The sequence below is a fragment of the Anser anser genome (assembly GCF_964211835.1).
Source record: "Anser anser genome assembly, contig: SUPER_W_unloc_10, whole genome shotgun sequence".
NCBI classification, from domain to species: Eukaryota; Metazoa; Chordata; class Aves; order Anseriformes; family Anatidae; genus Anser; species Anser anser.
This window is the reverse complement of record NW_028154222.1, coordinates 115,137-142,299: the sequence shown is the minus strand read 5'-3', so window position 1 is coordinate 142,299 and position 27,163 is coordinate 115,137. Positions and strand designations below refer to the sequence as shown.

The 27,163-nt window shown below is 46.5% G+C and overlaps 1 protein-coding gene across 13 annotated transcripts in view; it reads left to right on the top strand.

Annotated features, from left to right (window-relative positions):
- LOC310888828 (mesoderm induction early response protein 3-like) overlaps positions 1–27,163 on the top strand; it is a 111,630-nt gene that overhangs the window by 8,199 nt on the left and 76,268 nt on the right. For 11 of the 13 annotated variants that reach the window (XM_083852446.1, XM_083852429.1, XM_083852449.1 and 8 more), the window contains exon 1: positions 24,698–26,202. The exons of 1 other annotated variant lie outside the window; for it this stretch is intronic. The gene's annotated coding sequence lies outside the window, so the exon portion shown is untranslated. Of the gene's footprint in view, positions 1–24,697; positions 26,203–27,163 lie in introns of those variants that run through there. One more of the 13 variants, XM_083852443.1, reaches the window with a different exon arrangement.

Below are 27,163 nucleotides of genomic sequence, written 5' to 3'. Positions count from 1 at the left end.
CCTTCTGTTGTGGGGTTGCTGAGGGTTGAAGAACAGCAAGTGCCGATCGCTACCACAACGGTGCACCGGCGGCAATATCGCACCAACCGAGACTCCCTGAGTCCCATCCATAAGCTAATTCGTCAACTGGAGAGCCAAGGAGTGATCAGCAAGACTCATTCACCTTTTAATAGTCCCATATGGCCAGTGCGAAAGTCTAATGGTGAGTGGAGACTAACAGTGGACTATCGTGGCCTGAACGAAGTCACGCCACCACTGAGTGCTGCAGTGCCGGACATGCTAGAACTCCAGTATGAACTGGAATCAAAGGCAGCCAAGTGGTATGCCACAATTGATATCGCTAATGCATTTTTCTCCATCCCTCTAGCAGCACAGTGCAGGCCACAGTTGGCTTTCACTTGGAGGGGAGTCCAATATACTTGGAATCGGCTGCCCCAGGGGTGGAAACACAGCCCTACCATTTGCCATGGACTGATCCAGTCTGCGCTGGAGCAGGGGGAAGCTCCTGAACACCTGCAGTACATCGATGACATCATTGTGTGGGGTGACACTGCAGAAGAAGTTTTCGAGAAAGGGAAGAAAATAGTCCAAATCCTTCTGAAGGCTGGTTTTGCCATAAAACAGAATAAAGTTAAAGGACCTGCACGAGAGATCCAGTTTTTAGGAATAAAATGGCAAGATGGACGCCGTCAAATCCCAATGGATGTGATTAACAAAATAACAGCTATGTCTCCACCAACTAGCAAAAAAGAAACACAAACTTTCCTAGGTGTCGTGGGGTTTTGGAGAATGCATATTCCAAATTACAGTCTGATTGTAAACCCGCTCTACCAAGTAACCCGTAAGAAGAATGCTTTTGAATGGGGCCCTGAGCAACGACAAGCCTTTGAACAAATTAAGCAGGAAATAGTTCATGCAGTAGCCCTCGGGCCAGTCCGAACAGGACCAGATGTAAAGAATGTGCTCTACACCGCAGCCGGAGAGAATGGTCCCACCTGGAGCCTCTGGCAGAAAGAACCTGGGGAAACTCGAGGTCGACCCCTGGGGTTTTGGAGTCGGGGATACAGAGGATCTGAAGCCCGCTATACTCCAACTGAAAAGGAGATATTGGCAGCATATGAAGGAGTTCGATCTGCTTCGGAAGTGGTCGGTACTGAAGCGCAGCTCCTCCTGGCACCCCGACTGCCGGTACTAGGCTGGATGTTCAAAGGAAGGGTCCCCTCTACGCATCATGCAACTGATGCTACATGGAGCAAGTGGGTTGCACTGATTACTCAGCGGGCTCGAATAGGAAACCCCAGTCGCCCAGGAATCTTGGAGGTGATTATGGACTGGCCAGAAGGCAAATACTTTGGGATATCACCAGAGGAGGAGGTGGTTCGTGCTGAAGAAGCCCCCCTGTACAACAAGCTACCAGAAAATGAGAAGAAATATGCCTTGTTCACTGACGGGTCCTGTCGTATTGTGGGAAAGCATCGGAGATGGAAAGCTGCTGTATGGAGTCCTACACGACGAGTTGCAGAAGCTGCTGAGGGAGAAGGTGAATCGAGTCAGTTTGCAGAAGTAAAAGCCATTCAGCTGGCTTTAGATATTGCTGAACGAGAAAAGTGGCCAGTTCTCTATCTCTATACTGATTCATGGATGGTAGCAAATGCCCTGTGGGGGTGGTTACAGCAATGGAAGCAGAACAACTGGCAGCGCAGGGGCAAGCCCATCTGGGCTGCGGCATTGTGGCAAGATATTGCTGCCCGGGTAGAGAACCTGGTTGTAAAGGTACGCCATGTAGATGCTCATGTGCCCAAGAATCGGGCTACTGAAGAACACCAAAACAACCAGCAGGTGGATCAGGCTGCTAAGATTGAAGTGGCTCAGGTGGACCTGGACTGGCAACATAAAGGTGAATTATTTATAGCCCGATGGGCCCATGACACCTCAGGCCATCAAGGTAGAGATGCAACCTACAGATGGGCTCGTGATCGAGGGGTGGACCTGACCATGGACACTATAGCACAGGTTATTCATGACTGTGAAACATGTGCTGCAATCAAGCAAGCCAAACGGTCAAAACCTCTTTGGTATGGAGGACGATGGCTGAAATATAAATATGGAGAGGCCTGGCAGATTGATTACATCACACTCCCTCAAACCCGCAACGGCAAGCGCCACGTACTTACAATGGTGGAAGCAACCACCGGATGGCTGGAAACATATCCTGTGCCCCATGCCACCGCCCGGAACACTATCCTGGGCCTTGAAAAGCAAGTCTTATGGCGACATGGCACCCCAGAGAGAATTGAGTCAGACAATGGGACTCATTTCCGAAACAACCTTATAGACACTTGGGCCAAAGAACATGGTATTGAGTGGGTGTATCACATCCCCTATCATGCACCAGCCTCTGGAAAAGTTGAACGATACAATGGACTGTTGAAGACTACACTGAAAGCAATGGGTGCTGGGACATTCAAAAATTGGGATACACATTTGGCAAAGGCCACCTGGTTAGTCAATACCAGGGGATCTGCCAACCGAGCTGGACCTGCCCAATCAAACCTGTTACGCACTGTAGAAGGGGATAAAGTTCCTGTAGTGCACGTAAGAAACATGCTGGGTAAAACAGTCTGGGCTACTCCTGCCTCAGGAAAAGGCAAACCCATTCGTGGAATTGCTTTTGCTCAGGGACCTGGATGCACTTGGTGGGTAATGCAAAAGAATGGGGAGGTCCGGTGTGTACCTCAAGGGGATTTGATACTGGGTGAGAATAGCCCATGAGTTGAATTGTAGTATGTTAATTATTATATAATAATGTATGTCATCACTACCATGATTGCTATATATCATAGATGAAAATGGTGATTAATTAGAATGTATTGGACAGAGTGTAACCTGAGCATGACATAAATGGTATGGAATAAGGGGTGGATATCTGTCCTGGTTCCAGTTAGGACAGAGTTAAGTAGCTCATAGTAGCTGGTAGGGTGCTATGTTTTGGATTAGGATGAGAAGAGCGCTGATAACATGCTGATGTTTTAATTGTTGCAGAGCAGTGTTTACACCAGGCCAAGGACTTTTCGGCTTCTTGCTCTGTCCTGCCAGCGAGCAGGCTGGGGGTGCAGCAGGAGCTGGGAGGGGACAGACCCAGGACAGCTGACCCAAACTGGCCAAAGGGGTATTCCATACCATCTGACGTCATGCTAAACAATATATAGGGGTGGCTGGCCGGGGTGGGGGGGCCGGGTGCTCGGGAATAGGCTGGGCATCGGTCAGCGGGTGGTGAGCAATTGCATTGTGCATCACTTGTTTCTTACACATTATTATTGTTAATACTATTACCATTATCACTATTATTATTATTATTGTTATTATTATTTTCCTGTCTTAATAAACTGTCTTTATCTCAACTCACAGGCTTCACTTTCCCGTTTCTCTCCCCCATCCCAGAGAGGGAGGGGGGAGGGTGAGCGAACGGCTGTGTGGTGTTTAGCTGCCAGCCGGGTTAAACCACAACACTTATTCTCAAGGGATGCCCCTAGGGAACAATGTAGTTGAGGATCATAGTATCCAGAAATACATAATTACCATTGGAAGGAGATTACAGGAGATAAGAGAAATTGGGATGATGACTCAGACACCACCTTTAGGATTTGCTATTCATAAAATACAACCAGGAGACAAGGTCTTAATAAAAACCTGGAGAGAAGAATCATTGAACCCCGATGGGAGGGACTGTACCTTGTTTTACTTACTACTGAAACAGCTGTGAGAACAGCAGAAAGGGGTTGGACCCACGCATCCAGAATAAAAGGACCAATAACTACCGAAGCCTGGAGGGTTGAGTCCACTCCTGGGGAACTGAAACTGAGACTAAAGAGGAACTGATATCCCAGCAATGAGGTTCTGCATGAATTAAGGGCACTGGATAAAGAGGACAAGGCTGAAGGGAGGAAAGGGAGAAGGCAAGACCGGGGTAGGACCCTCCACTGCGGCGTGTATGGTCTACCGAGGGAGGCAACCCCTATGGGTATTGACCGCCGAGTGAGAGTGCCTCAACCGGACTTCTCCCACACCAAGATCAGTTTGTCCTGAGAAAAATAGCATGAGAACCTTTTAAACCCATAATAAAATTGTGATTAGTTTTTCCAGGAGCTGGATCACCCTGAAGGGCTGAATGGTAACACAAGCTCTGAAAGCGGGCCCAACCCCATGATTGAAGGCGCTTCCCACACTCTCAAGATTGGACGGCGAAAAAGGATTATAATATGACAGGTCGCCAAAGAGAACTGAATTGTGACTGTAAGTGGAAACCCAACGTGGGAGCTTGGAAGCATGCATATACGAGTACAAACGGGGCAGACATTGTAACAGGACCACTCGGTAACAAGGACACTCTGTATTATCACGCCCCAAAGGGTAAAGATGGATGGGATGGTCCTTTTCCAAACGGGACGTGGGCCCTAAAGGGACATTATTGGGTGTGTGGCAAACATGCTTACAAGAGGCTACCCGGAAACTGGTCGGGAATATGCTATGTGGGGTACATAAGACCCTTGTTCTTTTTATTGTCACAAACACAAGGAAATCATTTAGGAATAAGATTATATGATGACCTGAACAGAGTAAAACGATCTATTGATACTTCCTTATCTGGGGATAGTGCCCAAAAATGGGGAAAGGATGAATGGCCTCCTGAAAGAATCATACAGCATTATGGGCCAGCTACCTGGAACCCGAATGAGTTGGTATCAGGAGCCCGAGAACCTATTTATAATTTGAACCGAATAATTAGGTCGCAAGCTATCCTCGAAGTTGTAACCAATCAAACAGCGACGACCTTGGATCTTCTGGCTGATCAATCCACTCAGATGAGGAATGCTATCTTTCAACGTAGAATGGTCTTAGACTATTTACTAGCAGAAGAAGGGGGAGTGTGTGGAAAACTGAACGATTCTAATTGTTGTTTACAAATTGATGATAATGGAAAAGTGGTTAAGCAGATAACAAAAGAAATTAAAAAGCTAGCCCACGTCCCAAGTACAAACTTGGAAGGGTATGGATTGGGATTTCTTTTCATGGTTGCCCGGTGGACCATGGGTTAAAAGAATGCTATTTTTATTTTTATGTGGTGTAATGACATTATTGTTTATACCTTGTATGATACCTTGCTTTACGTTGTTGATACGGCGAATAATAAATAGCACCCAATTTGTGATGACTTCGGGAGAGAAAAGGTGATGTGTCGATAATGATGCTTAAGAAATGGACACCCCGAGAACTGACTGATGAAATCCAACTGCTACTAACAAAAGTTGAAGAAGAGACACGAATTGATGATATTAAAAAAAAAAAAAAGGGAGGAATTGTAAGGAATAGTCCAGCAATTCGTGCCACTAAGGGGTGTGAAGGGTTAACATTGAGGCCTGGGTTTAGGCGAGAAGAGAACAAAGGGATTTCTTCAGAGAAAAACTGCTGACTTTGCACGGACGTGCAGTAACTTCTGACAGCCGGCCAAGAGACCACTAGATAAGGAGGAAGAATATGAGCCTCCCTGTCCGAGCGGCCCCCAAGAAACTAACAGGGACTGATAAGCAGGCGCACCTGGGAGGACTTCGGATTCGGGAAACCAATTATAATAACCCTGCCTCTTCTAGAAGTAGTAATGAATATGTATTAGCCTAGGAGCATAAAAACCAGCCGCCTTACGTAACAGGTGTGCGTCCTGGTGGAGCAGAGACTCCCGGCGCACCCAGCGCTGTTTGCTTGCCTCTATTCATTTAATAAATTGTAAACTTTGATTGTAATCCTATTTGGGACTCAGTCATTTATAACAAAACCATCCCAGACGCCACTGAAAGATGCGCGCATTACGATCTTCCCGCGGATGTGGGCGGAAGAGGCCGGTAGAACACCTCCCGCCCCTGCGTCGGGAACCGCGCGGCCCGGCCGCTGCCCGCAGCTGCTGGTTGAGCGCTGCTAGCAAAGGCAATGTAATGGGTAAAGCCTTCTTTGTTCATTAAATGTTGCTGATGGGGGGGTTTCAACGGTTGACTGCTTATACCCCCAGTATCCTGTTGAAGGAAAAAAACAAGTATGGGAACTTCCTGTTAAGTTAACAATTGGTTAATTAAGTTAACTGTATAACAATTAAGTTAACTATATAGGCCGGTTATCCGTTCGGTTGGGGTTGGGAAGCCCAGAGTATGCCTGTGTGAGACGTCCAATCGAGGACGAAGCGAGTGCGGACTCCCTGGTAGTGCGGTTCCCACCTCCCGCGAGGGACTGGGCCACGAACGGGAGGTGAAGACTGTGTGTGTGTGTGAAGGCACTCTGGAAGATGGGACAGAAGAGGAGCAAGTCTTCTGGTCTCGTGGGTGGGTTGGAACCCAAGGCTAGGTTGCCCCTGATACCACCGGAGAGCCCATTAGGATTAATGATTAAACATTGAAACGATTACCCCTCTAGGCGGGGTAAGGATAAAGTTAAGATGATACATTATTGTATGGAAGTCTGGGGTGGGAAGCAAATTAGGGGCTCATCCATTATATTGGCCCGTGTTTGGGTCCTTTGAGGAATGGATCTGTCAGGCTCTAAACCTTTATGTGAATTCAAAGGAGCCTTTCAGCCTAGAGGAGAGTGAGTATGCACACTTATGGATAGGATCTGAGACCCGAGCCAACTTATACCCATTAAGAGAAAAAGGGGGGAGGAAAAAGAATGAACGGAATGAGGAAGAAGTCCCACTTTCACCCCCCCCTTATATACCCCCTCCTCCGCAACCTCCACCCCCCCCCCCCCATGGCTCCGGGTTACCATACTGACTCTGATTTGGCCACGGACACCCCTCGGGGAACTAGACGGGTAACTTGGAGCCAAACTAGAAATCGAGAGGGTGAGGGTAGACTATATCCCCTAAGAGAGGTTGCAACGGGAGGGCCTCAACCCAGTATGGGATACGTCTCCATCCCCCTAAATACGGGAGACGTCAGAGAATTCAAGAAGGAAATGGGAAATCTCTTAGAAGATCCTCTTGGAGTCTCTGAGCGAGTAGACCAATTTTTGGGGCCTAATGTTTACACCTGGGAAGAACTCCAGGCCATTTTAGGTATATTCTTCACTGCAGAAGAAAGGAATATGATCCGGAGGGCTGGAATGCGAATCTGGGACCAGCAACACCAGCAGGGTCCTGCGGGAGATCTTAAATGGCCCCTACAGAGGCCTAACTGGAATAACCAAAATGAACAAGATAGGGGTCATATGCAGGATTTAAGGATTATTATTGTACAAGGTATAAGGGAGTCAGTCCCTAGAGGACAAAATATAAATAAGGCCTTTAGTGAACATCAGAAGAAGGATGAAACTCCCACAGAATGGCTGGAGAGATTAAGGAAGAACCTCCAGCTTTATTCGGGACTGGACCCCGGTACACCAGTGGGACAGGCCTTGTTAAAAACGCAATTTGTGGCAAAATCATGGGGGGATATCAGGCAGAAATTAGAAAAATTGGAGGATTGGCAGGATAGAGGGATGGATGAACTGCTGAGAGAAGCTCAGAAGGTATATGTGCGAAGAGAAGAGATTCATAAAAGGCAGGCCAGGATTCTAGTGGCAGCGGTCCGGGAAGGACAAAAAGGGCCCCCCCCCTCGCCCGAAGGGTGTTCCGCTACCACGAAAAAGACCTCCGAGGAGCCAGAGTGATCAGAGGGATCTAAGACAGATAGAATGTTTTTATTGCCAAAAGAAGGGGCACATGAAAAAGGACTGCAGAAAACGCTTACAAGATGAGCGAGTGTTTAAAGAAGATTAGGGGAGTCAGGGGCTCCATCTACTGGGGACTTCTGGTATAACGAAGCCCTTGATAAACTTGAAGTTAGGTCCCCAGCATCAAGAAGTGGAGTTCCTTGTTGTCCTGGTTCCAGTTAGGACAGAGTTAATTTTCCCTCATAGTAGCTGGTAGGGTGCTATGTTTTGGATTAGGATGAGAAGAGCGCTGATAACATGCTGATGTTTTAATTGTTGCAGAGCAGTGTTTACACCAGGCCAAGGACTTTTCGGCTTCTCGCTCTGTCCTGCCAGCGAGCAGGCTGGGGGTGCAGCAGGAGCTGGGAGGGGACAGACCCAGGACAGCTGACCCAAACTGGCCAAAGGGGTATTCCATACCATCTGACGTCATGCTAAACAATATATAGGGGTGGCTGGCCGGGGTGGGGGGCTGGCTGCTCGGGGATAGGCTGGGCATCGGTCAACGGGTGGTGAGCAATTGCATTGTGCATCACTTGTTTTCTTACACATTATTATTATTAATACTATTATCATTATCACTATTATTATTATTATTGTTATTATTATATTCCTGTCTTAATAAACTGTCTTTATCTCAACTCACCGGCTTCACTTTCCCGTTTCTCTCCCCCATCCCAGAGAGGGAGGGGGGAGGGTGAGCGAACGGCTGTGTGGTGTTTAGCTGCCAGCCGGGTTAAACCACAACAGCTCTAAAGGACTTTCTGGGGCAGAAAGATCGACTGTCCAAATGGTACCCCGGGGATGTCAACCTTCCTCGGAGAAACTACAGATGATAGGAGCAAAAGGAGAGCCCTTTAGGGTCTCAATAATAAAGGGGGTGAAAATAGAGACCCCAGCCCAAAGTTGCACAAGATCCTTCTTATTAGTACCAGAAGCTGAATATAGCCTGTTGGGAAGAGACTTAATGGGTAAGCTAAAAATTAATTTGGAGGTGAAAAATAAAGGAATTGAGGTTAAATTATACGCCCTCACTGTAGAGGACGAGGCAAAAATAAACCCTGCGGTGTAGTATTCTCCCGAATCAGTAGGCCGTTTAGATATTAGTCCCTTTGAAGTCACTATCAGGAATCCTATCAGGGTAAAACAATACCCAATGTCTCAAGAAGGCAGGGAGGGGCTGCAACCAGTAATCGAGAGGCTACTACAACAGGGATTACTGGAGACTTGCATGTCACCTCATAACACTCCTATATTACCTATCAAGAAATCTGATGGCTCTTATCGCTAGTCCAAGACTTGAGGGAGGTCAACAAAAGAACAATAACCAGATTTCCTGTAGTAGCTAACCCACATACCTTGCTAAGCCAGCTGTCCCCAGCGCAGAAACGGTATAGTGTCATAGACCTAAAAGATGCATTTTGGGCATGTCCTTTAAAAGGGGAATGCAGGGATTATTTCGCCTTCGAGTGGGAAGATCCCACAACCCATCGGAAACAACCATTAAGATGGACCGTGCTTCCCCAAGGATTCACGGAATCACCAAATCTATTCGGTCGGGCATTAGAACGAGTATTAGAGAACTATGAACCAAATCCCGAAATAACTTTAGTCCAATATGTGGATGATTTGCTGTTAGCAGGAGAGAGTCAGGAGGCAGTCAGGGGAGAAAGTATCAAGTTACTAAACCTCTTGAGCTTAAAGGGACTAAAAGTATCAAAGTCAAAATTACAGTTCACGGAGGAAGAGGTGAAATATTTAGGACACTGGCTAAGTAAGGGCACTAAGAAACTAGACCCCGAACGAGTAAATGGGATTTTGTCACTACAAGCGCCAAAAAGCAAAAGACAAGTTAGGCAGCTGCTGGGGTTGTTAGGATACTGTCGACAATGGATTGAAAATTATAGTAGCAAAGTGAAGTTTTTGTATCAGAAACTGGTTGGGGAAGGATTAATGAAATGGAGCCAAAGCGATGAGCAAAGCCTGATAGACTTAAAAATGGATTTAGTGAACGCTCCTGTGTTACATTTACCCGATGTGAAGAAACCCTTTTATCTATTTATCAACATAAAGGAGGGGACAGCGTTCGGGGTCTTAACTCAAGACTGGGCAGGGAAAAAGAAACCCGTGGGATATCTTTCTAAACTTTTGGACCCCGTGAGTAGGGGATGGCCCACCTGTCTCCAGGCAGTGGTCGCGGCTGCGCTCTTGGTGGAAGAAGCGCATAAAATCCACAGACACAGCTGTCCAGACAGCCGAGAAAGGATGGACTCACGCCAGCCGAGTTAAAGGACCAATACCGGGAGAACGGTGGAGAGTAATCAGCCGACCTGGAGATTTGAAGCTGACCCTGCGAAAAGGGACTGATGAGTGAATTCACGATCGTATGACTCATAACCCTCTCTAAGGAATAAACAGGTTCATTGTAAACGGGAACTGGGAAGTAGGGGAGGGGAAATTCATTAATGTGCCAAATCCCATACATCAGAAGGGTAACGCACCTAAGGAGGAGTGAGTAACTGGGACTGGGAGTGGCTGGAACAGGAAAATCGGTACCTAGGCGCCTGAAGATTACCCTTGCTGCTGTGAAGAAAGTAAACCCCGCTGCTTGAGGCAACCAAGTAGGCGGGCAAGGCAGAGGGGTACAACGGTGGGGCGGATTATGTGGTACCCACCCCTATTTTGGATAATGGGATCCGGCCGAATAAACTGCCCTGGTACCCACCGTGACTCGAAACAACCTCCCCAGAACTATAAATGGACGTTGCCCTTCTGGTGTATGTTGGCGCTACCTCTCCTATTGAATATCCCCTGTCCGGCTGGGGCCAACGAGGGATATTCGCACCAGCCCTTTAAGTGGACCCTGGGTAGCTGGGATGACTCGAAGATCCTAAAAACGATCGAGGATGGGAGATAGGGAAAACCTGGGGTGTAAGGTTCTGGGAACCTGGAGCCGATAGAGGAGGCTTCATATTTATAAAAAAGGAGGTCGCACCACCAGATCCTCCTGAATCGGTGGGACCCGACCCGGTATTGAACCCAAGCTTGGACGAAGAGGGTATCGAGAAAAATACTGGAAATTTTACTGTTAGTAATGACACCATCATCCGGAATCTCAGAAATGACAATGGGAAAAGTTCCCTGTGGAAACTGATGCAAGTAAGCTACCAGCTGTTAAATGTTACCAACCCTCACCTGACTGAGCGGTGCTGGCTCTGTTATGGGGTAAGGCCGCCCTTTTACGAAGCTGTGGGGGTCAATGAGAAGGCCTGACGGGTAAATGGATCCAATCCCTCACAATGTACGTGGGGGAAAGAGGGTCAGGGCATAACGCTGACCCAAGTGACTGGGAAGGGGAGATGCATGGGACAAGTCCCACCCGATAAAATGCACTTGTGTGCAAATCAAACTAACATCGGAAATATAAAGAAACCGGCGGAATGGTTATTACCAGCAAAGGATGCTAGGTGGGTATGCTCAAAGATAGGAGTTACCCCTTGTTTATCCCTGGACTTGTTCAATGGGTCTGTAGAATTCTGTGTTCAAGTAATAATCATCCCAAAGATACTCTACCACCCAGAGAATTTCATGTATGACAATCAGATCAATCAAGAACACCATTTGACAAAACGGGAACCAATTTCCACACTGACAGTGGCTACCCTAATGGTTTTGGGGGGGTTGCAGGGGTAGGCACAGGAGTTGCTTCACTAATCAAACAAGGAAGAGAGTTCACCTCTCTACGAACGGCTGTGGATGAAGATTTAGCCAGAATTGAGAAATCTGTCAGTGCTTTAGAAAAATCTATAAGATCATTATCCGAAGGGGTATTACAGAATCACAGAGGACTAGATTTATTGTATTTACAACAAGGGGGATTGTGCGCCGTTCTCAGGGAGGAATGCTGTGTATATGCTGATCATACTGGGATTGTGAGGGATACCATGACCAAACTTAGAGAAGGATTGGAAAGGAGAAAAAGAGAGCGGGAAGCCCAGCAAAGCTGGTATGAGTCCTGGTATAATCACTCGCCGTGGCTCACCACTCTGTGGTCAACAATAGCTGGCTCGCTGATTTTATTAACCCTAGGACTGACGTTTGGTCCTTGTATCCTTAACAAAGTCATAGCTATTGTTAAAGGTAGATTGGAGGCTGCTCATCTGATGCTTATGAGGACAAAGTACGAATCGATAAATGATAGACCCATACTAGAGGAAACATTAATCCTGAGTCAATTAGAACTAAATAGATTTAATGAACAAAATGATACAGAGAAAAAGGGGGGATTGTAATGGGTAAAGCCTTGTTTGTTCATTAAATATTGCTGATAGGGGGGTTTCAACGTTTGACTGCTTATACCCCCAATATCCTGTTGAAGGAAAAAAACAAGTATGGGAACTTCCTGTTAAGTTAACAATTGCAATAGAAACCAGCTCCAAATAAGGGCAAAATGGCATTCCTCCTTGCATGGGAACACACACACTGCAGCAAAGTCATGACCCCAACGCAGAGGAAGACGACGATCTTCATCCCCACGACCACCAGAGGACTGATGAAGACCCCCTAGCAACAGGCTGCGCAGTCGTAGAAGACACCAGGAGGTGCTACTAAATCCGGAACTACTAGGCTATAAATCGAGACTCTGGTGGGCTTAGGTGTGCGCCGTTGGCGGAGCAGGAGACTCCCCGGCCGCCCAGCGCTGTTTTACTTATCGCTGCTTGCTGAATTGCTCAAATAAATAGAAATTCGATCTACCTTACCCACGATGTCTCGGGAATGATTTCTACCAAAACTAATTTATAACAGCAACAGAGTTAAGTCACCCTGCTCGCCGGATTTGAAACTAGTGAGAGCCCAGTATCACCGTTTAAACAAACTAACTAAAAAAACAGCATTTTCATTAAATTTATAAAAATAGCTTGAACTTATGAGTGAAAATATGTTTAACATATTGCAATCATTTGATGCGTGCCTTTTTTAAAGAAGTGAGACAGGGAACAAGATAAAGGATGTTGATTCCGTAGGTCTTAGCTACCACAATGGTATGTTAACGACCCCAAAGATAGGGGAGTAAAAGACTCTATGCATAGATAATGGAACCAGCAAGAACTGGCTTGACTGCTGAAGTCTGCCAAATAAAGGAAGGGTCAGGAGTTTAGCAGCAAGGAAGACATCTGGCCTTCATCAAAAGACCACCAGAGTATGCCCGACGACCACCCAAGGACTCCAGTATGCATGTGAATAGGTGCGGGAAAATACGTTAATGATTCTTCAGAGACCTGATGAATATGCAAGAGCCTTACGGGAAATGAAACGAATATGTATTTGTCCTACTAATATAAGCACACCGCCAGTAACCCTTGGTGTGTGTTAGGTGGAGCGATCCCCCACACGCCCACCACCATAATAAAGAATACCTGCTTAATAACTTTGGTTATTGAGTTTTCACTGTGTCAGAAGTACGATGCACCTTCATTTGGCCTGGAAACTAAATGTCTGAAATTACGCTGTGCAATTTAGAAAACTCACTTCCATTGCAAGTGTCCTGGTTTCAGTTAGGACAGAGTTAATTTTCCTCCTAGTAGCTGGTAGGGTGCTATGTTTTGGATTAGGATGAGAAGAGCGCTGATAACATGCTGATGTTTTAATTGTTGCAGAGCAGTGCTAACGCTAAGCCAAGTACTTTTCAGCTTCTCGCTCTGTCCTGCCAGCAGGCAGGCTAGGGGTGCAGCGGGAGCTGGGAGGGGACAGACCCAGGACAGCTGACCCAAACTGGCCAAAGGGGTATTCCATACCATCTGACGTCATGCTAAACAATATATAGGGGTGGCTGGCCGGGGTGGGGGGCCGGCTGCTCGGGAATAGGCTGGGCATCGGTCAGCGGGTGGTGAGCAATTGCATTGTGCATCACTTGTTTCTTACACATTATTATTGTTAATACTATTACCATTATCACTATTATTATTATTATTGTTATTATTATTTTCCTGTCTTAATAAACTGTCTTTATCTCAACTCACAGGCTTCACTTTCCCGTTTCTCTCCCCCATCCCAGAGAGGGAGGGGGGAGGGTGAGCGAACGGCTGTGTGGTGTTTAGCTGCCAGCCGGGTTAAACCACAACAGTCCTTTTGGCGCCCAACGTGGGGCCCGAAGGGTTGAGATATCGACAAATCTGACCAGAGTGTGTTAAACTAAAATTGGTATAAGTATTGGACCTGCTTAATAGTTGCTAGTCACGATGTTGATTGCCTTAATCTCCAGTCTGCTGTACCTGTATTCCAAATTGAGTTTTATGGTGCGTTACTTTCTGTATGTGCTCCCTGTTGCACTGTTTATCCTTTCCGGGCCCTGGTTTAAGATTGTTATGGTACTGTGCGGTGTAGCAATGGCTTATGAAATGATGAGATATCTGGTCATGACTTTAACCTGGTATTTGTACTCAGCACTGACATCGACTCTATACTTTGGAACCCATATCTCGGAAACTATTAGCAATTACACCTATTGCCTGTTTTCGTTAGGGAGCCAATCTGTGAAGGGGACAGGGGAAGACATGTTTCCCTACCTGTTCACTCTCCCTTTCTCCTTCACCACCACCCTCTTATCCCCCGAGTTAGTTACGGTGGTTCTCCGAGATGTTGAATATCCCTGGGATACTCAGACCAGCCTGCTCTTGTTGTTATGTCTCCTGAATGCGCTTCAGATTTTGTGGAGGGTTAAACAACTACTTAGGAATCTCATCCGGAGATCTGTCTTGAGGCGGGATAGTTGCGAGTGGCAGGGAGTGTGGGAGGATATGGGCAGGTTTCTAGAGCAGTGGTCACCTCCAGTGTTTTGGACATTCACCCCTGAACAACTGCAAAATCCTAAAAAGCTGGCAGAATGCTTGAAAAAAAGGTGTCATGACTCTGGCAGTTCCAAAGTGACACAAATCACTGTAGCGTGCTGGGGTCTGGCTTGTGCCTATCGAGCTGCAATTGATGCTACTAGCAACCTAGCTCCAGCTCCAGCTCCTGCAGCCGCTCCAGCTCCAGCTCCTGCAGCCGCTCCAGCTCCAGCTCCTGCAGCCGCTCCAGTTCCAGCTCCTGCAGCTACTCCAGCTCCAGCTCCTGCAGCCGTTCCAGTTCCAGCTCCTGCAGCCGCTCCAGCCCCTGCAGCCACTCCAGCTCCAGCTCCTGCAGCTACTCCAGCTCCAGCTCCTGCAGCCGCTCCAGCTCCAGCTCCTGCAGCCGTTCCGGCTCCTGCAGCCGCTCCAGCTCCAGCCCCTGCAGCCGCTCCAGCTCCAGCCCCTGCAGCCGCTCCAGCTCCTGCAGCTGCCCCAGCTCGTGCAGCTGCTCCCACTCCTGTGGCTGGGTCAGAGAAACGAGCTGTAGCAGTGCAAGTTGACCCCGCAGAGGGTATTCCAACCCCTGTGGCAGACCCTGCGTCTGGGTCAGAGAAACGAGCTGTAGCAGTGCAAGTTGACCCCGCAGAGGGTATTCCAACCCCTGTGGCAGACCCTGTGGCTGGGTCAGAGAAACGAGCTGTAGCAGTGCAAGTTGCCCCTGTAGACAAGGTGAAAAAATGGTATAGAGGCTCAGGTCGTTTAAAACGCAGACAGTCTTCTGCTAAGTCTGGGCGTAGTGAAGACGAGGCTGGGCCATCAAAGGTGCAGGAGACTGAAGATGAGGATGAGGATGGCGAAAAATCAACAGTAACTACCCGGACTCCATACCAGCCATCAAAGGTGCAGGAGACTGAAGATGAGGATGAGGATGTCGGAAAATCAACAGTAACTACCCGGACTCTACACCGGCCATCAAAGGTGCAGAAGACTGAAGATGAGGATGAGGATGTCGAAAAATCAACAATAATTACCCGGACTCTATACCAGCGTGAGCTACGAGATGTGCGAAAAGATTTTGGTCGCTGTATAGGCGAGCAGCTTGTCACCTGGCTGCTCCGGTGCTGGGACACGGGAGCCAATTATGTGGAATTGGAGGGCAAGGAAGCCAGGCGGCTGGGATCCCTTGCTAGGGACGCATGCATTGACAAAGCAATTGGAGATGGAGCACAATCTCGCAGCCTCTGGAGGCGTCTCCTGTCAGCTGTGAAGGAAAGGTATCTCTTCAAGGAAGAACTTGTATGTTTACCAAGCAAATGGACCACCATGGAGAAGGGAATTCAGTACCTGAGGGAATTGGCCGTACGGGAAGTAATTTATAAGGACCTAGACGACGCACAAACATCCGCAGATCCAGATGCAGTCCGGTGTACACTACCCATGTGGCGGAAGTTTGTACAGAGTGCCCCATCATCATATGCCAGCTCATTGGCAATGCTAGCCTGGAAAACGGAGGAGAATCCCACAGTGAATGAAGTGACTAAAATACTCCGGCAGTACGAAGGAAATCTCTCCTCTTCCCTAAAGGCCTGTGTCTCAGCTGTGGAGAAACTCTCTGAAGAGGTCCACCAACTTAAAGAGAATTTATCTTCCCCTCCACCTGAACGAACCAGTGTCCACCAGCTAAAAGAGAATGCTTTAGAGAAACTTTCTGAAAAGATCCACCAACTTGAAGGAAGATTATCTTCCCCTTCACCTGAACGAACCAGTGTCCACCAGCTAAAAGAGAATGCTTTGGAGAAACTTTCTGAAAAGATCCACCAACTTGAAGAAAGACTATCTTCCCCTTCACCTGAACGAACCAGTGTCCACCAGCTAAAAGAGAATACCTTGGAGAAACTTTCTGAAAAGATCCACCAACTTAAAGAGAGTTTATTTTCCTCCCCACCTGTACAAACCAGTGTCTCAGCTATTAGGGGTAAACGTTCATCTATGCAAGGAAGACAATATGGTGGGCACACACACCGCGCCACCCTGTGGTTTTACCTACGTGACCATGGAGAGGACATGAGAAAATGGGATGGAAAATCTACTGCGACCCTAGAGGCACGGGTACGTGAATTGCAAAGGAAAACAATTGGGAAAAAGGAGTTCTCTGAAAGGTTTGCTGCTCCAACTTCCAGCAGGCAGTCCTTTAAACACAGAAATGAAGATTCTGACCAGGACTAGAGGGGCCCTGCCTCCAGCCAGGGGGAGGAAAGGGACAATCGAGTTTATTGGACTGTGTGGATTCGATGGCCTGGCACGTCAGACGCACAGAAGTATAAGGCTTTGGTAGACACCGGTGCACAATGTACTCTAATGCCATCAAGCTATAAAGGGCCAGAGCCCATCTGTATTTATGGTGTGACGGGGGGATCCCAGCAGTTAACTGTATTGGAGGCTGAAGTGAGTCTAACCGGTAATGAGTGGCAAAAGCACCGTATTGTGACTGGCCCAGATGCTCCGTGCATCCTTGGCATAGACTATCTTAGAAGAGGATATTTCAAGGACCCAAAAGGGTTCCGCTGGGCTTTTGGCATAGCTGCTTTGGAGACAGAGGACATTAAACAGTTGTCTACCTTGCCTGGTCTCTCAGAGGACCCTTCTGTTGTGGGGTTGCTGAGGGTTGAAGAACAGCAAGTGCCGATCGCTACCACAACTGTGCACCGGCGGCAATATCGCACCAACCGAGACTCCCTGAGTCCCATCCATAAGCTAATTCGTCAACTGGAGAGCCAAGGAGTGATCAGCAAGACTCATTCACCTTTTAATAGTCCCATATGGCCAGTGCGAAAGTCTAATGGTGAGTGGAGACTAACAGTGGACTATCGTGGCCTGAACGAAGTCACGCCACCACTGAGTGCTGCAGTGCCGGACATGCTAGAACTCCAGTATGAACTGGAATCAAAGGCAGCCAAGTGGTATGCCACAATTGATATCGCTAATGCATTTTTCTCCATCCCTCTAGCAGCACAGTGCAGGCCACAGTTTGCTTTCACTTGGAGGGGAGTCCAATATACTTGGAATCGGCTGCCCCAGGGGTGGAAACACAGCCCTACCATTTGCCATGGACTGATCCAGTCTGCGCTGGAGCAGGGGGAAGCTCCTGAACACCTGCAGTACATCGATGACATCATTGTGTGGGGTGACACTGCAGAAGAAGTTTTCGAGAAAGGGAAGAAAATAGTCCAAATCCTTCTGAAGGCTGGTTTTGCCATAAAACAGAATAAAGTTAAAGGACCTGCACGAGAGATCCAGTTTTTAGGAATAAAATGGCAAGATGGACGCCGTCAAATCCCAATGGATGTGATCAACAAAATAACAGCTATGTCTCCACCAACTAGCAAAAAAGAAACACAAACTTTCCTAGGTGTCGTGGGGTTTTGGAGAATGCATATTCCAAATTACAGTCTGATTGTAAACCCGCTCTACCAAGTAACCCGTAAGAAGAATGCTTTTGAATGGGGCCCTGAGCAACGACAAGCCTTTGAACAAATTAAGCAGGAAATAGTTCATGCAGTAGCCCTCGGGCCAGTCCGAACAGGACCAGATGTAAAGAATGTGCTCTACACCGCAGCCGGAGAGAATGGTCCCACCTGGAGCCTCTGGCAGAAAGAACCTGGGGAAACTCGAGGTCGACCCCTGGGGTTTTGGAGTCGGGGATACAGAGGATCTGAAGCCCGCTATACTCCAACTGAAAAGGAGATATTGGCAGCATATGAAGGAGTTCGATCTGCTTCGGAAGTGGTCGGTACTGAAGCGCAGCTCCTCCTGGCACCCCGACTGCCGGTACTAGGCTGGATGTTCAAAGGAAGGGTCCCCTCTACGCATCATGCAACTGATGCTACATGGAGCAAGTGGGTTGCACTGATTACTCAGCGGGCTCGAATAGGAAACCCCAGTCGCCCAGGAATCTTGGAGGTGATTATGGACTGGCCAGAAGGCAAATACTTTGGGATATCACTAGAGGAGGAGGTGGTTCGTGCTGAAGAAGCCCCCCTGTACAGCAAGCTACCAGAAAATGAGAAGAAATATGCCTTGTTCACTGACGGGTCCTGTCGTATTGTGGGAAAGCATCGGAGATGGAAAGCTGCTGTATGGAGTCCTACACGACGAGTTGCAGAAGCTGCTGAGGGAGAAGGTGAATCGAGTCAGTTTGCAGAAGTAAAAGCCATTCAGCTGGCTTTAGATATTGCTGAACGAGAAAAGTGGCCAGTTCTCTATCTCTATACTGATTCATGGATGGTAGCAAATGCCCTGTGGGGGTGGTTACAGCAATGGAAGCAGAACAACTGGCAGCGCAGGGGCAAGCCCATCTGGGCTGCGGCATTGTGGCAAGATATTGCTGCCCGGGTAGAGAACCTGGTTGTAAAGGTACGCCATGTAGATGCTCATGTGCCCAAGAATCGGGCTACTGAAGAACACCAAAACAACCAGCAGGTGGATCAGGCTGCTAAGATTGAAGTGGCTCAGGTGGACCTGGACTGGCAACATAAAGGTGAATTATTTATAGCCCGATGGGCCCATGACACCTCAGGCCATCAAGGTAGAGATGCAACATACAGATGGGCTCGTGATCGAGGGGTGGACCTGACCATGGACACTATAGCACAGGTTATTCATGACTGTGAAACATGTGCTGCAATCAAGCAAGCCAAACGGTCAAAACCTCTTTGGTATGGAGGACGATGGCTGAAATATAAATATGGAGAGGCCTGGCAGATTGATTACATCACACTCCCTCAAACCCGCAACGGCAAGCGCCACGTACTTACAATGGTGGAAGCAACCACCGGATGGCTGGAAACATATCCTGTGCCCCATGCCACCGCCCGGAACACTATCTTGGGCCTTGAAAAGCAAGTCTTATGGCGACATGGCACCCCAGAGAGAATTGAGTCAGACAACGGGACTCATTTCCGAAACAACCTTATAGACACTTGGGCCAAAGAACATGGTATTGAGTGGGTGTATCACATCCCCTATCATGCACCAGCCTCTGGAAAAGTTGAACGATACAATGGACTGTTGAAGACTACACTGAAAGCAATGGGTGCTGGGACATTCAAAAATTGGGATACACATTTGGCAAAGGCCACCTGGTTAGTCAATACCAGGGGATCTGCCAACCGAGCTGGACCTGCCCAATCAAACCTGTTACGCACTGTAGAAGGGGATAAAGTTCCTGTAGTGCACGTAAGAAACATGCTGGGTAAAACAGTCTGGGCTACTCCTGCCTCAGGAAAAGGCAAACCCATTCGTGGAATTGCTTTTGCTCAGGGACCTGGATGCACTTGGTGGGTAATGCAAAAGAATGGGGAGGTCCGGTGTGTACCTCAAGGGGATTTGATACTGGGTGAGAATAGCCCATGAGTTGAATTGTAGTATGTTAATTATTATATAATAATGTATGTCATCACTACCATGATTGCTATATATCATAGATGAAAATGGTGATTAATTAGAATGTATTGGACAGAGTGTAACCTGAGCATGACATAAATGGTATGGAATAAGGGGTGGATATCTGTCCTGGTTCCAGTCAGGACAGAGTTAAGTAGCTCATAGTAGCTGGTAGGGTGCTATGTTTTGGATTAGGATGAGAAGAGCGCTGATAACATGCTGATGTTTTAATTGTTGCAGAGCAGTGTTTACACCAGGCCAAGGACTTTTCGGCTTCTTGCTCTGTCCTGCCAGCGAGCAGGCTGGGGGTGCAGCAGGAGCTGGGAGGGGACAGACCCAGGACAGCTGACCCAAACTGGCCAAAGGGGTATTCCATACCATCTGACGTCATGCTAAACAATATATAGGGGTGGCTGGCCGGGGTGGGGGGCCGGCTGCTCGGGAATAGGCTGGGCATCGGTCAGCGGGTGGTGAGCAATTGCATTGTGCATCACTTGTTTTCTTACACATTATTATTGTTAATACTATTACCATTATCACTATTATTATTATTATTGTTATTATTATTTTCCTGTCTTAATAAACTGTCTTTATCTCAACTCACAGGCTTCACTTTCCCGTTTCTCTCCCCCATCCCAGAGAGGGAGGGGGGAGGGTGAGCGAACGGCTGTGTGGTGTTTAGCTGCCAGCCGGGTTAAACCACAACAATCTCTATACTGATTCATGGATGGTAGCAAATGCCCTGTGGGGGTGGTTACAGCAATGGAAGCAGAACAACTGGGAGCGCAGGGGCAAGCCCATCTGGGCTGCTGCATTGTGGCAAGATGTTGCTGCCCGGGTGGAGAACCTGGTTGTAAAAGTACGCCATGTAGATGCTCTCATGTGCCCAAGAATCAGGCTACTGAAGAACATCAAAACAACCAGCAGGTGGATCAGGCTGCTAAGACTTAAGTGGCTCAGGTGGACCTGGACTGGCAACATAAAGGTGAATTATTTATAGCCCGATGGGCCTATGACACCTCAGGCCATCAAGGCAGGGATGCAACCTACAGATGGGCTCGTGATCGAGGGGTGGACCTGACCATGGACACTATAGCACAGGTTATTCATGATTGTGAAACGTGCTGCAGTCAAGCAAGCCAAGCGGTCAAAGCCTCTTTGGTATGGAGGACGATGGCTGAAATATAAATATGGAGAGGCCTGGCAGACTGATTACATCACACTCCCTCAAACCCGCAACAGCAAGCGCCAAGCGCTTACAATGGTGGAAGCAACCACCGGATGGCTGGAAACATATCCTGTGTCCCATGCCACCGCCCGGAACACTATCCTGGGCCTTGAAAAGCAAGTCCTATGGCGACATGGCACCCCAGAAAGAAATGAGTCAGACAATGGGACTCGTTTCCGAAACAACCTTATAGACACTTGGGCCAAAGAACATGGTATTGAGTGGGTGTATCACATCCCCTATCATGCACCAGACTGTGGGAAAATCAAGCGATACAATGGACTGTTGAAAACTACACTGAAAGCAATGGGTGCTGGGACATTCGAAAATTTGGATACGCATTTGGCAAAGGCCACCTGGTTAGTCAATACTAGGGGATCTGCCAACCGAGCTGGACCTGCCCAATCAAACCTGTTACATACAGTAGAAGGGGATAAAGTTCCTGTAGTAGTTCCTGTAGTGCACGTAAGAAACATGCTGGGTAAAACAGTCTGGGCTGCTCCTGCCTCAGGAAAAGGCAAACCCATTCGTGGAATTGCTTTTGCTCAGGGACCTGGATGCACTTGGTGGGTAATGCAAAAGAATGGGGAGGTCCGGTGTGTACCTCAAGGGGATTTGATACTGGGTGAGAATAGCCCATGAGTTGAATTGTAGTATGTTAATTATTATATAATACTGTATGTCATCACTACCATGATTTCTATATGTCAATGTCCAATTAATGGTATCACAGTAACAGCCACACAGATAATAATGAATTTTGATTGAAATGGACAAGCACAGAGATGTGATGGAACGAGAACAAGCTTCAACATGCAGTGATCCAACATCACACACCATCTCTTCTGCCCTGAAAGACTGCTGAGACAGATGGAGCCCTAGTCAGTCACGGACTATGCAAACCCAGTGGACATTCTATATAACATAGAAGAAATTGGTGATTAATTGGAATGTATTGGAAAGGGTGTAACCTGAGCATGACATAAATGGTATGGAATAAGGGGTGGATATATGTCCTGGTTTCAGCTAGGACAGAGTTAATTTTCCTCCTAGTAGCTGGTAGGGTGCTGTGTTTTGGATTAGGATAAGAGTGTTGATAACATGCTGATGTTTTAATTGTTGCAGAGCAGTGTTTACACCAAGCCAAGGACTTCCCAGCTTCTCGCTCTGTCCTGCCAGCAGGCAGGCTGGGGGTGCAGCAGGAGCTGGGAGGGGACAGACCCAGGACAGCTGACCCAAACTGGCCAAAGGGGTATTCCATACCATCTGACGTCATGCTGAACAATTAATATGGGGGGGCTGGCCGGGGTGGGGAGGGATGGATCTGCTGCTTGGGGACAGCCGGGTGGTGAGCAATTGCATTGTGCATCACTTGTTCTATACACGTTAGCAGTATAGTAGTACTGTTGTTATTATTTTCCTGTCTTTTCTGTCCTAATAAACTGTCTTTATCTCATCCCATAAGCTTTCACTTCTTTTTTGTGATTCTCTCCCCTGCCCCATAAGGGGGTGGGGGGAGGGTGAGTGAACAGCTGTGTGGTGCTTAGCTGCTGGCTGGGTTAAAACACAACAGAGAGTGATTACTTAAATTATTTACTCAAAAATCATTTTATTCTGAACTTCAGTATCCTTTGTTTTCTTGAAATTTTTGAAGGCCAGGTTGGAGACATTTTATAAAGATTATTATTTTTTTCACTGTTAGCAGATGCAGTTCTGGACATTATATTATTTTCTAATACATGGAGCAAGTCAGAGTACATCATAAGGAAGAGGCTCTTCACTGAGAGGGTGGTCGCACACTGGAACAGGCTCCCCAGGGAAGTAGTCACTGCGCCAAGCCTTTTGGAGTTTAAGAAGCGTTTGGACTGTGCACTCAGTCACATGGTCTAAAATTTGGGGTAGACCTGTGTGGTGCCAGGAGTTGGACTCGATGATCCTTATGGGTCCCTTCCAACTCGGGATATCCTATGATTCTATAGATGTTACTACCTCTGACTGTAAAATCCCTGGCTGCTCTGTAACAAGTCTTGTATGTGTCTGCACTGTAATCTATTTTTAAAGTGTTGTGTGGAGATATGAGCTCTGCTAACAGGTGCTTGCTAGGTTCTGCACTATGCTTACCCTATAATGGTCTTACACTTCCTGGTTAGAAGTTGCTGCAATATATTGCCAGTTTGCCTGCTTATTTAATGGTTGTGATTTAACCTGTCAGACAGTTAAATACTACACGCTTGTTTGCTTGCCACCACCCCCAAGTGGGATTGTTAGCGTAGCAACCACATAACCACCAAGTGATTATATGAAGGTGCTTTATTCAGCGCTGGAAGCCGGGGCAGGTGCCCAAATCTGGCTTCAAGTCCCGTTACTTCCCAGCCGTTATTTATACATACAACATTGCGTCAGGTATACATATTCATTACAGGTTGCAACATCAGCCTCGCTTTTCATTCTAATTAGCTCCCCTCCCCTTTGCACATGCGTGGCGCACTCTGGTGGTCGTCCAGGTGGTCGTCCAGATGAAGTAAGGAGTCTTCCTCTCCGCTAAACTCTTTCACCTTTCTCACTCGACGCATGCTCCCTCCGCTCCTTGGTTCTGCTTCAACTCATTTCATCATCTCCAGGCCCTTATCCAAGGTCAGGTTGTACCTATTCCCTCCCGGGGTTCCCCTCCAACGATTCTTTTGATTGTTCAATGTACTCCCTAAGTTTCCAGTATACATAGATTACTTGATAATGTAAGTACATTTAATAATATTTAATTATACCGTATGATCCATCACCTGAGAAACATTAATAGAACATCCATTCGATTCTCCCCGACACTAACAGGATGGGGGAGAAAATTGAAAAGTGCAAGAACTCATGAGTTGATGAGATAAGGATAGCTTAATAATAATGGGGGGGGGGGGGGGGATAAACCAAGTGATGCACAATGCAATTGCCCAGGCAGCCCCCGAGCAACAGTCCCCTCAATTTTTATTGTTCTGTGTGACATCCTATGGTACGGACTATCTTTTTGGGTCAGCTGTCCTGGTTCTGTCCCCTCCCAGCTTCTTGTGTACCCTTAGCCTCCTTGCTGGCAGGACAGCATGAGAAGCTTGAAAAGTCCTTGATTTAGTGTAAGCACTGCTCTGCAACAGCTAAAGCAGTGTGTCACCTGCATTATTTTTCTCCTAAGTCCCACACACAGCACTGTACCAGCTACTAGGAGGAAAACTAACTCTATCCCAGCCAAAACCAGGGCATTATTGAAATCCTTCAGGAGTGAAGGAGGGTGAAATCTGTAACTGACAGTTCTGGTGGCAGGAGTCCTTTTTCCTTTTTCCTCCTGGTGAATGTGGGGGGTGGTAAGATTTTTATATATTCAAGAAAATGCAGAAGTCTTATTAAAAAGCTACCTAGCATTTTCAGAACGGAGGAAAAAGAGGAAAATTTTCGGGGGGGGGGGGGGGGCTGTAGTCTCATGGTCACCGCCTAAGCGAAAAACTGACACTTAATTACCATGTTATATTTGTGTGCATGTATTTGTGCAGTTAAACAGTTTCATGTATAACAATTCTTAATTTCTGGCATTTAAGCATAATAGGAATTGACAGGTTTGAATATTTGAAGTCTTAAAGTTGTTCCAGAATCCTGTTCTTCTGATCTTCAAAACTCCATTTCCAACTGGTATTTTTTTTTTTGTCCTTTTGTGGTGTTTTGGATTAAAACACCTCTTTTCTCAGTGGACTTTACTCCTTCAGATGTTTATGACCAATGTTTAAATATATCTTAGTTCCTCATTTTGTGAGGCAAAGCAAGCAGAGAAGTTTTCTTAGAGGCTTCTTTTGTCCATGATGACTGAAGTAGTTTGCTATTGCCCTTGGAAAAATTTTGAATTTATGATGTTATTCCAGATGTGGCCTTACTTGTATCTTGTTTTGTGATGATATAAAAAAGAAAATGTTCAGGGAAGAATGACTATGCTGTTTAAGATTTGTTTTTTTGTTTTTTTTTTTTCATTTAATTTGGTAAGCTGAAGCTAAAGATAGTTGTTTTAGTTTCATCTTTTTGTTTTTTTTTTTTGGTAATGTGGAGTTCTGGGAGTTGACTCTAGATGATGTTTTTTCTTAACCTTTTCACAGAAGTCTTGACTTCTGATTCACGCAGTTGCTTTCAGTTTCCCTTTTCTCAACACGTTGCTACTCTTTCTACTACTCTTTCTAAAACAGAGGCAATATATTAAGCTTTCCTGAATACTGTTGTGCTAAGACAACTATGTTTTAAAAGTGTCTCCAGCTACTTTAAAACTGATGAAAAATACTTTGTCACAAAAGGACCCTATCAACTCCATCATAAAAAAGAAAAACAAACTGACCTTTTTGATTGTTTGATTATACGGTGTAGTGTTCTCGTTTCAGCTGTTAATGTGGCTCAAAGTGGGTGGCTTATCTTTACGAGATCAAATCTCTTCACTGTACATCGTTTGGAACTAGTTGTTCATTTTTACTTGGTATTCACTGCCTTATTGATGTTCAGACCTCACAAAACAATAGAATTAAATTTTCAGTAATTAAATACTGGAATAATTGTTGCATGTTACCTGAAACAAAATTCTTTACAGACTTCTTAGATGACCCTCAAGAAACAAAACTGAATTAATTCTTTCCTTGCTGCAGTCTATTCTGCTATCCACGTGCATAGCAAAACATACATTTTGTGAAGATTTTAATCTAAATCTATACCAATGGAAGGCTTTTTTTATGAAGTCGCTATGCAGAACTTGAATCAGACATCAGAAACTATTGCTACCGTGAGACTTAATCAGACTGCTAAAAATATTCAGGAAACTGAAATGCATTTGAATGTTAATGGTAAGAGGATAGCAATATTTCAGTGTCTTTTTCTTGCCTTTTTAGAATTTTACAGCTCTGTTTCAGTGATGGACAACCTAAGCCAAGTTAGCTTTCAGGATACTTTTACTAAAGGCAGGTATGTTTTGAGTTTGTGCTTCTAAGGAACGATGAGTTCACTGTGACAAATTTTGGGCTTAATTTTTTGTTACCAAGAGAGCTTCTGAAAGCAGTAGAATCACCGTATTCAGATCTATGGAGCTTACCTCAATACGTTTCTGATAGTCGTTTTTTAATGTTGGGTGTACAACAACTGTTTTATCATGGAATCATAGAATGGTTTAGGTTGGAAGGGACCTTAAAGATCATATAGTTTCACCACCACCCCCCCCCCCCCCCCCAGATGGGCAGGGACGCCTTCTACCACCTTCCACGAGACCAGGTTGCTCAAAGCCCCATCTAACCTGGCCTTGAACACTTCTAGGGATGGGGCATCCACAACTTCTCTGGGCAACCTGTTCCAGTGCCTCACCACCCTCTGAGTGAAGAATTTCTTCCTAATATCTAATCTAAATCTACCCTCTTAGTTTAAAGCCATTACTCCTTGTCCTATCGCTACGTTCCCTGACAAAGAGTCCCTCCCCAGCTTTCCTGTAGGCCCCCTTTAGGTACTGGAAGGCTGCAATGAGATCTTCCTGGAGCTTTCTCTTCTCCAGGCTGAACCACCCCAACTCTCTCAGCCTGTCTTTCTAGGAGAGGTGCTCTCTGGTCATCATTTATCAATGTTAATGAACAGTGGTTGATCTGATGTATGGTGTGTATATAAGAGAAGGCTTGCTAGGAGACGAGTTCTTCATGGTCTGTCATTATAACTAAATCACTCTTGTTAATGCTTGTATGGGTGCATACTACTTATTTTCATTCTATTCAAATACCTAAGGTGTGAATTTTTAGTTAAATGTGGGACAGTCCTATATTTCTCAAAGGCGGAAATGTTCTTCGAAATGTTCTTCTAAATGTTCTTCTAAATGTTCTTCTAAAATGAATTGCTTATCGGTGCTACTTATTTGCCTTAGGCTCATGAGTCTTTGCAAAGGTAA